Source organism: Ctenopharyngodon idella, chromosome 14, assembly GCF_019924925.1.
Source record: "Ctenopharyngodon idella isolate HZGC_01 chromosome 14, HZGC01, whole genome shotgun sequence".
NCBI lineage: Eukaryota > Metazoa > Chordata > Actinopteri > Cypriniformes > Xenocyprididae > Ctenopharyngodon > Ctenopharyngodon idella.
In genome coordinates, this window is record NC_067233.1 from 10,028,265 (window position 1) to 10,040,552 (window position 12,288).

The 12,288-nt window shown below is 38.2% G+C and overlaps 1 protein-coding gene across 3 annotated transcripts in view; it reads left to right on the forward strand.

Moving 5' to 3' along the window:
* gpc3 (glypican 3) overlaps positions 1-12,288 on the forward strand; it is a 146,158-nt gene that overhangs the window by 62,745 nt on the left and 71,125 nt on the right. The gene's annotated exons all lie outside the window — the stretch shown is intronic.

Consider the following 12,288-nt stretch of genomic DNA (forward strand, 5'->3'; position numbering starts at 1 on the left):
ATCTCACTTACACATTAACGTGTCATTTTGCATGCATGTGGGTGAATCTCTTGGGTCATATTTCACCTAAAAATCACGACATATATATTATAAAGAAAATTTAATTTTTTTGAGGAGCTTAACATATTAATAACATTATAATAATATTAAAAAATTAAAGCTGCAAGGAGCAATGAAAGGGCCCTCGCACCCGGGGCCACCACCACCCGGTGGCCTTAGGAAAACAGTGAATAGTGGGTGACATGCATGTAAGCGAGTAAATACAGTTGAAATATGGCAAAGTCATTTCAACGTGCCACACTTCCTGCTGCCAACAGGTGCCACTTTGACTATTACTGAATATTGCCATGTAGATGTCTTCAGGCTAAAACTATTATCAATCATGTGAAGTTTGGAGCAGATCGGACATTGTTTGCCTGAGTTACAACAACTTCCTTTTTCGTGACGGTAATTGCATACTTTAGCACTTAGCCAAGTGTTGCATGATTTAACGTGTTTCTAGTATGTTTGGTACTTCATGGCATATTTAAATGTGTTTCTGGGAGTGAATTATTGTGCAAAGCATGCCATTTCCTGTTGTCAGCAGGTGGCGCTATGACTAACTGAATATTGGCGTAGAGATGTCTTCAGGCCAGGACTCTTATCAAACGTGAAGTTTGGGGCAGATTTGTCCGAGTTACAACAGTATGCCTGAGTTACAACAGCTTCCTCCTTCATAGCGAAACATCCGACTTTGTCAGGCTGCCACAGACAAGCCCTTCAGTAAAAAAAACAAAGTTCTTTGCAATGTAACATTGCTAAGACCTTAAGATTAGACTGACCAAATATTATGTTGATCTGATTAAATCTCTGAGGAGTTAATCGCAGTGTGAAACGTGTAATTTCCTGTTGCCCGCAGGTGGCGCTATGACTGTAACTGAATATTGCATTGTAGATGTCTTCAGGTCAGGACTCTAATGAATCATGTGAAGTTTGGGGCAGATCGGACATTGCATGCCCATGTTACAACAACTTCCTGTTTCATGGCGAAACATTGAACTTTGTCAGGCCACCAAGGACACGCCCTTCAGTGAAAACTCTTCGCAATTTAACGTCATATAGGCCTTTAGGTTAGATTGACCAAATATGACCTTGATCTGATTAAAGCTCTAGGAGGAGTTTGTTAAAGTACAACGTCTGGAAATGGCAAAAATTTTGCAGAGAAAATTCAAAATATCTCACTTCCTGTTTGGTTTTCAGATTTTGCACCTATGGACTTTTTTGTAAGTATTGGTCTGTTACATCTGTCTACCGAATTTCATACCTGAACGTGAAACGTAGCGCGAATGGTGCTTAATTGCAATTTTGTAGGTGCCGCTATCGAGCTATTTTGCCACACCTAATTCTGAAACTCATATCAGACGTAAATTTTCACCACTTCTGACACGTGTGCAAAGTTTCATGACTTTTTGAGCATGTTTAGGCCCTCAAAAAATGCGATTCATTTCGGAGAAGAAGAATAATTGACCGAGCAATTACAATAGGGTCCTCACACCATCGGTGCTCGGGCCCTAATAACAAATATTACTACTTATTATAAAAATGCCACCTCATATTGTTATGCCTCTAATGCCTTTTTTAGAATTGTGACATAATATTTTAGTACAATTAATTGTGACCTGAGGTGAAATATGACCTCGAAATTTCATCCCTATATAAAGGCAATTTGCTGTCTTATCTTCACCAGCTCACTGTGAGATTCTGAGATTCAGAAATCAATGCAATCCATACCAAGATTTAGATTAAGTGGCGCCAGGTTGTAGTAAAAAAGCAGAAATTTGTGTGTGTGGACCTATGGGATCAGCCATCTATTGTTAAGGAGCTTAGCAGGTGCAGTCCGACACAGAGGTTGTGGTTTTTTTCCTCTGGAGTCTGGACTCAACTTTGCCCCCTGTAAAGTCACAGAACAGGAAATCAATGTGATCCATACAAAAAAGTCACTGTGGTCACTCTGTCCTTGTTCCTGGCGCCAATTGCTGCATCCACTGACCCTCCGAATTGAGAATTTAATAAACAATGAGGACTTTTGCTTAGAAAAGGTTTAAAAGGATTAATGAGTGAGAAATGAAGTTGATATCACATGCACATGCTATGTTATACGGCCCGATTTGATTCTCTAATAATAAGATCTAGGAGTGAAGGAGGAGAGAGCAGTTCCTGTTCTTTGGTTAGTCATCTGTGTCTTCCCAGAAGTCCATTTGTCAATGAGTGAGAGAGGTCTCTCAGGCAATGGAGATGGTCGAGGAGTGGAGAGAGAGGCGGAGAAGAGTGAGTGTGTTGGTAACCCAATGCCGTCCAGCCCGTGGCCGGAGCGATACTATCGGGACCTTACCAGAAATCCTTCTCCTCCCTTACGGGAAATATTATCCTCCTCTTACCACTCCACCATTGCACTTTTACAGCTTCCCGCACACTACTTCATCACCCCCTGGCATCTAGACCCTGACCACCCATTTGAAACCTCTCCGCAGGTGTGGCGCTCGAGTTACGTGGGCACTCTGAGTTATCGCACGCTTCCTCATCCTTCGTCTGGGCAAACAAACTCGGCCCTAATCAATGGAGCCATTCCGAATGCATATAACTTACAGGTGATGTATGAAGAGCGTCTTGCTTCTGGCAGATAGAGACTTTATTAGCGTTGATGGTTCCAAGCTCTGTGGCGGTCCGGCGGGGGAGGGGCCAGGTGGCACTGCTTTCTCCCCCATCACTCTCCCCGGCGGCTAGAGGTGACACTCCATCAGGGAAATTGATTGGGCTCGTTGCATGGCTAATTTATTGATGATCTGCGCCTGGCGGGGATAATGAGTGTATGGGCCTCTGATGGATGTCCGAACTGCACTTCTGAGCAGCTTGAATTACCGCAGCGGCCCTGCATATGTCAGAACACGCAACTGGTTTAGAGCGAGCGCTCGCTGGATTGATGTATTGATTAAAGTCTAATCTAAATTAATACTCTTCTATAAATGTTCACCTTTCAAACTGACTGCTTTGATACCTGAAGGATCTGTGGAAAGTGGAGCGGGAACAGTGCATTTTCACTTCCTGTCTGAAGATAAAAAAGTAGAGGAATATTTTGTGTTCCATACAAGTTAAAGTCTGTCTGTCTATTGTTCTGTCTATCATTCTGTCTGTCTGTCTATCTATTGTTCTGACCTATCGTTCTGTCTGTATGACTGTGTCTATCTATCTGTCGTTCTGTCTATCTGTCTATCTATTGTTCTGTCTATTGTTCTGTCTACCGTTCTGTCTGTCTGTCTATCTGTCGTTCTGTCTGTCTGTCTATTGTTTTATCTATCGTTCTGTTTGTCTGTCTATGTCTATCTGTCGTTCTGTCTATCTATCTATATTGTTCTGTCTATTGTTCTCTCTATCGTTCTGTCTGTCTATAGCTATCTGTCGTTCTGTCAGTCTGTCTATCGTTTTGTCTATCTTTCTGTCTGTCTGATGTTGTATATATTTATCTGTTGTTCTGTCTGTCTGTCTATTGTTCTGTCTATCATTTTGTCTGTCTATCATTCTGTCTGTCTGTCTATCTATCTGTCATTCTGTCTGTCTGTCTATCTATCTGTTGTTCTGTCTGTCTGTCTATTGTTTTATCTATCGTTCTGTTTGTCTGTCTATGTCTATCTGTCATTCTGTCTATCTATATATATTGTTCTGTCTATTGTTCTCTCTATCGTTCTGTCTGTCTGTCTATCTATCTATCTGTCGTTCTGTCAGTCTGTCTATCGTTCTGTCTATCTTTCTGTCTGTCTGATGTTGTATATATCTATCTGTTGTTCTGTCTGTCTGTCTATTGTTCTGTCTATCATTTTGTCTGTCTATCATTCTGTCTGTCTGTCTATCTATCTGTCGTTCTGTCAGTCTGTCTATCGTTCTGTCTATCTGTCTGTCTGACATTGTATATATCTATCTGTTGTTGTGTCTGTCTGTCTATCGTTCTGTCTATCATTTTGTCTCTATCTATCTATCTGTCATTCTGTCAGTCTGTCTATCTATCGTTCTATCTATCGTTCTGTCTGTCTGTCGTTCTATCTATCTATCTATCTATCTATCTATCTGTCATTCTGTCTGTCGTTCTATCTGTCTATTGTTCTGTCTATCGTTCTGTCTATCGTTCTGTCTATCTACAGTGCCCTCCACAATTATTGGCACCCTTAGTAAATATGAACAAAAGCGGCTGTGAAAATAAATCTGCGTTGTTTATCCTTTTGCTCTTTCATTAAAAAAAATCACAAAATTCTAACCTTTCATCGAAGTAAAACCATTGAAAGTGGGGGAAACTCACATTCTGAAATAAATGTTTTTGGAGTGAACTCAAGAGAAGCACTGCCAACATGGAGCTGGGAATCTGAAGGATCTGGAGAGATTCTGCATAAAGGAATGGTCTATGATCTCTTGTCAGGTGTTTTCCAAACTCATCAGGCATTTTAGAAGAAGACTCAGAGCTGTTATTATTTTGGGAAAAGGACGTTGCAATAATTGGGTGCCAATAATTGTGGCCAATGTGATGTTTATCTATCTATCTATCTATCTATCTATCTATCTATCTATCGTTCTATTGTTCTATCGTTCTATCTATCTATCTATCTATCTATCTATCTATCTGTCGTTCTGTCAGTCTGTATCTATCAATCTATCATCGTTCTGTCTGTCTGTCTGTCTGTCTGTCTGTCTATCTATCTATCTATCTATCTATCTATCTATCTATCTATCTGTCTATCTATCTATCTATCTTATATCTATTTGTCTGTCTGTCTGTTGTTCTGTCTGTCTGTTTGCAGACGTGCAATAGAGTTATGATGTTCCAGCAAACAGTTGTGACAAGAGGTACTTAGTTTGTGAGCTGAAAGGATATATCATGTTTCTGTTTAGAACAGAGAACAGACGTGATGCATATGTAAAATTAAAATGCAACTTCATCCTTTGTCAATGTCATGTATGTTCAGTGATATCTCTGCACTCACAGTTTAGAGAATGTTAAAACCATTTTAAAAAATGTGCCAAAGCAATTGAGAAAAACTGATTAATGAAATGAAAAAGAATTTACAATTTTAGGTCACTAATCAAATAAGTACATTTGTGACACTGACCTTTGTGAAATTTATGCTGTATTCATTACTGTAAATGCACTTTTTGTTCATTCTTACAAAAGGAAAATATGACATCCACTTTACATTCCTCCTAAAATGTATAAGAGGAAGCAAGAAAAAGTCCTTGCTGAGAGAAGTCCATTAGTGTAAAGGTGTCTTGTGAATATTGTGAACACCTTGTGCTTCCATGGTTTTTTGATCTTGTAGAAGAATGATACTGCCTTTGTGGCAATGGCAATGAGGTGCTATTAACTTCAAATGCTCCTCATCACACACAAGGGCAGAACTATCATAACAAACACAATCAAAAACGGTTATTGGATGTAAACAACATATGAAACCTTTGCATTTACAGAATTTGCAACACTTTTATTTAATCTGTGTATTATCAAAATTTCTTTTAGCAACTAGTGTTTAAGATACTCGCCAGCTCACAAATCATATACAGTGACTTAAATGTAATATCATACATATTTATGAGTTTCTTAATTACTTCGCTCTCATAATTTTGGCCTCCTGCGATGTCATAACTCACTCTGCCCTTGTTGATTCATACTCCTTACACTGTGACTGAATGGATTTGGCTTGCGTTCACCTGTCTGTTGGATCATAAATATAGCACCATCAGAGCTCCTTGGTTACACATCCATTGGCATTAATGATAAATCACCTGAGTGGTTGGAAATCAGATACCTGTGAAACATCCTAGTGCAGAGTAACTCTTATCTAAACTCTTAACCATGATTGAAGAGGTACTTAGTTTGTGAGCTGAAAGGATATATCATGTTTCTGTTTAGAACAGAGAACAGACGTGATGCATATGTAAAATTAAAATGCAACTTCATCCTTTGTCAATGTCATGTATGTTCAGTGATATCTCTGTCTCTATAAAAAGCAGGACACAAGCAACTGAATTTCCTCTGTGGTAGATGTCAACCAATAGTGTATATTGCAGATATTGGCAACAAGTTTTTATTAAATTCAATAATTTCAGTTAAAACAGGATTAAAAAAATATAATTTAATTTTATATAGTACTCAAGTAAATACATACTTTTACAGTAAATTGTTGTTAAAAAGATTAGTTTTTTTTTATAAATATAAAAATATGAGGTAGGCTACTTTATAATTTATGGTACTAATCAGTTAAGGGTCATTTTTAAAAAGTCTGTGCGTGATGCATCAAACATGATTATATTTTATTCAAAGGAATAGTTGTTTTTTCTTTCTATGCAGTGAAGCTCAGAGGGTCCAGTGTGGTTTGTTTGTCAATTCTTCTTCTTAAAAAAGAAAGTAAATACAGATTTAAAACAACTTGATGGTGATGAACTATTGATTGATGAACTACTTCTTTAAATACTTTTCTGTTGTTTTTGCATTCTTTTTATGTATTACCCTGATGGTGTTTTGTGTGTATGACCCTGTGCACTATCCGTATATGATATTGGTCATTGTTTATGAACAGGCCACTTATGAAGAACTTTTTTTTACAGCGCTTTGTTTTTTCAAGGTTGTAAATAAAACAAAGTTTATCAGAAGGTGTTTTACAAGAAAATACTATTTCAATATTTCTACTTCAGAATTTGACATTAAATGTGTTACTTGTAGGGATGTCAATTTATGATCATTCCTATGATCGATTGTTGTGTAAATTAACAATCAATTAATCGATTAATCCTTAATACTGCAGTATGTGTATACTGCAATGTCACCGACATGACAGAATGTACAAATGCTCAAAACACCAGCTTCCTCATCCGAATGAAAAGGTTTTTTTAGTCTACATGTAAATAAAATGCTAGAAGTAGGATTGTAAAATGAATCTATGTGATTAGGAAGATATTTGGAAGGATGTTTGTAACTAAGCAGATCTCGCCCCCCATTAATTACCATAGTATTTTTTTCCTACTATGGTAGTCAATGGGGGGCGAGATTTGCTTGATTACAAACATTCTTACAAATATCTTCCATTGTGTACAGCAGAACAAAGAAATTTATACAGGTTTAGAACAAATTGAAGGTGAGTAAATTATGACAGAATTTTCATTTTTCGGTGAACTATCCTTTTAAGATACAAACCATATTTTATTAGTTCAAGCTGATTCAAGCATCAGATCAAATGGTTGAACCACTTGAATTTGTATTTAGAAATGAGTCCACCACACTTACCCATCAGTGAACATCTCTTTGAGCTTACAACTTTGATAAGAAACTCCTTGTCAAACGGCATCCTCATTCAGTGGTGATTTGCTGTCAGACTACTACTGGACCGGTCTAGTAAACACAACCACCATATTCACCATTGCTCTGTTTTTTTTTTTTTTTTGTAAGATATTTGTGCTCACCCATTAGTGGACACCTGATACTAGACCTGCCCGTGGACCCATAGCCCAGATCAGACACAGGAAACAAGAGCAGACTGAATTCAACAGTGATCTGTATGACCCCTCTGCTCAAATACAGCATTGCATTAAGAGAGTGAGATGCTCTCTCCCACTGTTAAAGCTCACTATGGCTTTGTAAGTGATACAGCGGCTTTTGTCTGCCTTACACAAGGATTTGAGAGAGATTGATGAAGTAGAGAAGAAAGAAGCAGAGCTCTCTCTCTCTCGTTCTCCATCTTTTGTTCTTGGTGGCTTGGGAGCAGACACCTCAAGACATTAGTAACACAAAGCTGCAGGATATAGTCTTTGTGTATGCATGATTAAAAGTGAAATTGTGTGACTGTATGCATTTGATGGTTTGCGTTATGGTGTTTGGCAGTCATATAGATCAGTTAGAGATGGAGTCTTAGTCTTATGGTCTTGGTTTTGAGGCCTTTTAAGAGCACTAAATGTTGCCTTGATCTTGGTCTGACTCTGAATCTAATCTGATCTGGATTTGGGTCTTAGCCTGTGGTCACAGACAAGAATGCAGTCCATAACATCATACTAAAGCTGATAATGACAGCGTTAAGCATTTCATTTCATTTCATTTCATTTCATTTCATTTCAATGTAATGTAATTCAGTTACAACAACCAATCCTAATGAGTAAGTAGGCTGAACCACAAATGCATATTTTATAACAGTCAATAAAAAGGGAATAATCACTTCTGAATGGAACGCACCCAAATTTTCATTTTTGTAAGCGGTGGAACACACACGCTCAAACAGTCTAGTGAAACTTGCAGTGAGTGACAGATTCAGTAATAAATGGGGGTGTTCTAATATTATCACAATGCTTGCTTTCTGAGTATAATTTATTCAGGATTTGAACAAAATTTTTTTGGTTTTCATGCTCCTAAGAGGGCCAATATGAAATTGACTGTCTTGATTTACCGATGTATAAACAGCAACTAAGTTAGTTTTAGATGTGTAGCCTACATAAAGAATATGGCATGCAGTTGTCCTTCACACAAAAAAGGTATTTTAATGTAAATTATTAAATCTTTTTTTTTTTTTTGCCACATTCATGCAAGCCTAGTTTGCAGTGGCTTGGTGAACACTATTAAGTAAAATGAACATCCTGGTTCTTGAAGAACCGGATCTCTATCTTAACTCCAACTCTGATATATGGTTTAATCTCAAATGTCTTATGATTATTATTATGATTTCTCTTTATATTCCATCTTGTGTGTGTCACTGTTTGTTCAGAAATATAAATACTGTCATGTTTGTCTGACATGACGAGTGTATAGGCATGAGATATTTATGCTGGTGCTTTTGCAAACAGCATGAGTTGGTGTGCTGTGATGAACGTGTTTGCATAAGAATTGACGTGCGTGTGACATTCTGTATGTGTGTCTGTTGTTATTTTTTAACATGTGAGTGTGTCTCCCTGAGCGTCCTGTTTGGCATTCAGTGCATCTGAGAGCTCGTTGATCACAGAGAGAAGTGTGTGTGGTGTCTGCTCGGCGGGTAAACTCAAAGCGCAAACTCACAGTGAGCCACAGAAACGCTCGCTTCTGTCCCCAGCTCAGCACACACAGCCGCAACGCTGCATTACTGCTAACATCAGCATTGAGCACTAGACACTGTCTCCCTAAACACCACATTACTCACCCTGGTATGATAAATCTCAGCAAAACACACCCAGACATCATTCATTGACTGTGTATGTGTATGCCGGCTGATCTCTAAGCCGCTTTGTTGTTGTATGCCTCAGTGGGAATGTTCAAAATGCCATACTACTCCTGGTGTTGCAGTATGTATACTGTGTGTGCACAGTATGTAAATGTGTGTCTGTAGGCTATTGAATACCCAGGTGACTTGGTGCATTTGCCAAAATGTGCAGCGTGCAAACAGAGCGCACAGCATGAGATGCTGTATCCCACAATGCAATGCGCTCCACTTGACCTTCCATTTTCAGAGTGACAAATGAACCTGAGGCAATATTAACTGAGATATTTAACCTCTGTCTTGACTCATCATTTGATCAGACTGCCAAAAGGTTACATTTTTTACACAAAATGGGATTAAATATACAAAATAAACGTATACTACTGAGATTAATATAACTGGATTCTATTCTCTAATGAGGTCATATGACGACTATGTAGCATACTGTTGTTTGAAATGTTTATCGTTAGATACCCTATACCGTTTCACGTATTTAAAAAAGTAGGCAGCATATACCATAGTATATTGATAAGAAATATATTTATAAATAGACAGTATATTGTGCATAATATGCAGTACTCTAATTCAGTTCATACAGTAGTTATTGACTCAACTTTTACAATGCAGATTGGAAAAATTGACAATTTCTGTTCATTCATTTTGTGTGTGTGAATGTGGGTAGAATACTAGTTTACAATATAGCTGCAAGCAGCCATTAAGGGGCCAAGCACAACGAAGAATGCAAGAAGTAAATTCATCAGTAAAATATAGCATTTTATTTCATATACTTTATTGTGGTTGAAATTTAATATTTTGTTCAGTTATAGTCCCACCAACAGGCGCAATCCCACCACTTTTTTTATGTGTCCTCAGAGTTTGCCCATAAATAAGTGTGTCAAACTCCTCATTTGATTTAGGAGTTATAGACATGTATAAAAAAAGTAAAGTACAGTACATAAAAAATGATTGATAATTACCCTAAAACTGATAGCATTTTTTTGCCACTTACTAACAAAATCTTGGCATGTGGGCGTTAAAGTATAGCCAACAACATATGTTTCCGAATTTCCTACGGTGGTTTCGTCTCGATCAGACTAACAGTTTCGAAGATATTCGCGAACATTGTTTTAACGCTAAATCACAACGTTGTGAAAACCATAAGCTGAAACCTAGAATGTTAGGTATCATGAATCTAACAAGACCAGTTTTATAATTTTTGGCCAAACTGTTTGAAAGTTATAAGCAAAAATAGCCATTTTTCCTATCTCCTGACCAGTAGGTGGCGCTGTGCTGAAACGCAGCATGTAGCCTTAGGTCATGCTTGTGAATGCATGTACCAAGTTTGGTCTGAATACGCTAAAGCGTTGCGGATATATAGCCTCACGTCCAATTTGGCATGCTCTTCTTCAAATTTGTTTGCGCGTTATTCAAGAATGGTTGGTTTTGTCAAAAAGCTTTTGATAACTTTTTGCCAGCATAGTCTGAAGATGATCTGATTTGATTTTCATGAAAATTGGAGCAACTAGGAAGAGTCTGAAAAATAGTTTTTTTTTTGGCGGGAAAAGTTTGATGATGGAAATTACGTCATAGGGTGCAATCAAATCGTATAGAGCCAAGGAATCAGAGGAAAAAAGAAAATTTGAACAAATCATTGTAGCCAATCACAGACATATATGTAGAGCGCGTGAATAGAATGGCCAATCAGAGGCGTTTACGAATTCGCTCAGCAGCGCCCAAAGCGTCACATTTTTAAAATTTCACGACTTGATTTTGAAGTCGGTACTTTTGACAACACTAATGCGAACAAAACATTTTCATGCTGTGCACACTATGCGTTCTGTATACTACAGATATAGTATAAGTATTACCGTAGTATGTAATTCCGAGCATAACCAGTGAGAGTGTCTAAAAGCACCTTGAGACTTTTAACTGCTTGGTGATAAAGTGCTAAGTGATTTCTATCTCATCTCAATCAGTGCAATCCATAAACTCCTCCAGCATGTTGTGCTGATGTAATATCCTGTGCCCCTGAGAGCCGGACTCCTAGGGAGAGATGGATGGAGCTCTTCACATATATGGCTGTGAACAGTCTGCTCGGCAGCATGCTTATATCACGGCCCTGCAAACTAAAAGGGCTAATTACAGACTCCCCACCTCTCAATCACCTTCACCTTATCTGGATGAAGAACTCAAGGCCTTTTTTCCTCTCTTTCACTCATATTTCTGTTCTCTGTCATTCTCTCTCTCCCTATAGCCTTTATTTTTCCTCTCCACATGCTCCTAAATCCCCTCAGCCTCTCGTCTCTGGTCTCCCCAGTTGCCTGGGTGGGTTCGGTAGCAATCCCTCTTTGCTGCCGTGCTGATAAAGCTTCACTGAGAGCTTTCAGATGCTACTGATTATGTCTCTTCTCTTTGTGCTCTGTTTTCTGAAAATCTCAGCATCTCTCTCACAGCATCCTGCACGGATGAATGAACGCCTTTTAAAGCTATAAGGCTCTTGAAAAGCACCCTTGTTGTTTTAAAAGGACATTGTGGATTTCATCTGGAGAGGAAGCTTTAATTCTTTCTTCTTTTTTCTCACTGTTTATCGTCTTTCAGGGATTAAAATTGTGTCTGTGTCTGTGAGGAAGAGATTCTGTGGATTATTGCGTCTTTTCATTTCATTTTCATTGAAAATTTTAAGAGTGTCAATGAATAGATTTGATGTGTTAGATCAGGGGAGTCTAAACTTGCTCCCGGAAAATCAACCTTCCTGCAGAGTTCAACTCCAACCTTCTCCAGCACACCTGTTTGGAAATTTCTAGTAATCCTGAAGACCATTAGCTGGTTCATGGTTACTTAGAGTTGCACTAGAATGCAGAAGTTTCCAAAACAAGCACTCCAAATGAGACGTGTGAAAACGCCCTAAGAAGTCATTTATTCATATAATGTTCTCTCTCTTAAAATGTAAATGAGCGTAAATGACAAAATCATTGTATGTGTCTAAAGGACTTAAGTCTATCACACAGAACACAAGCTCATTGATGTAATCCAATTGTCTGCCATTTTGGCCTAAGCC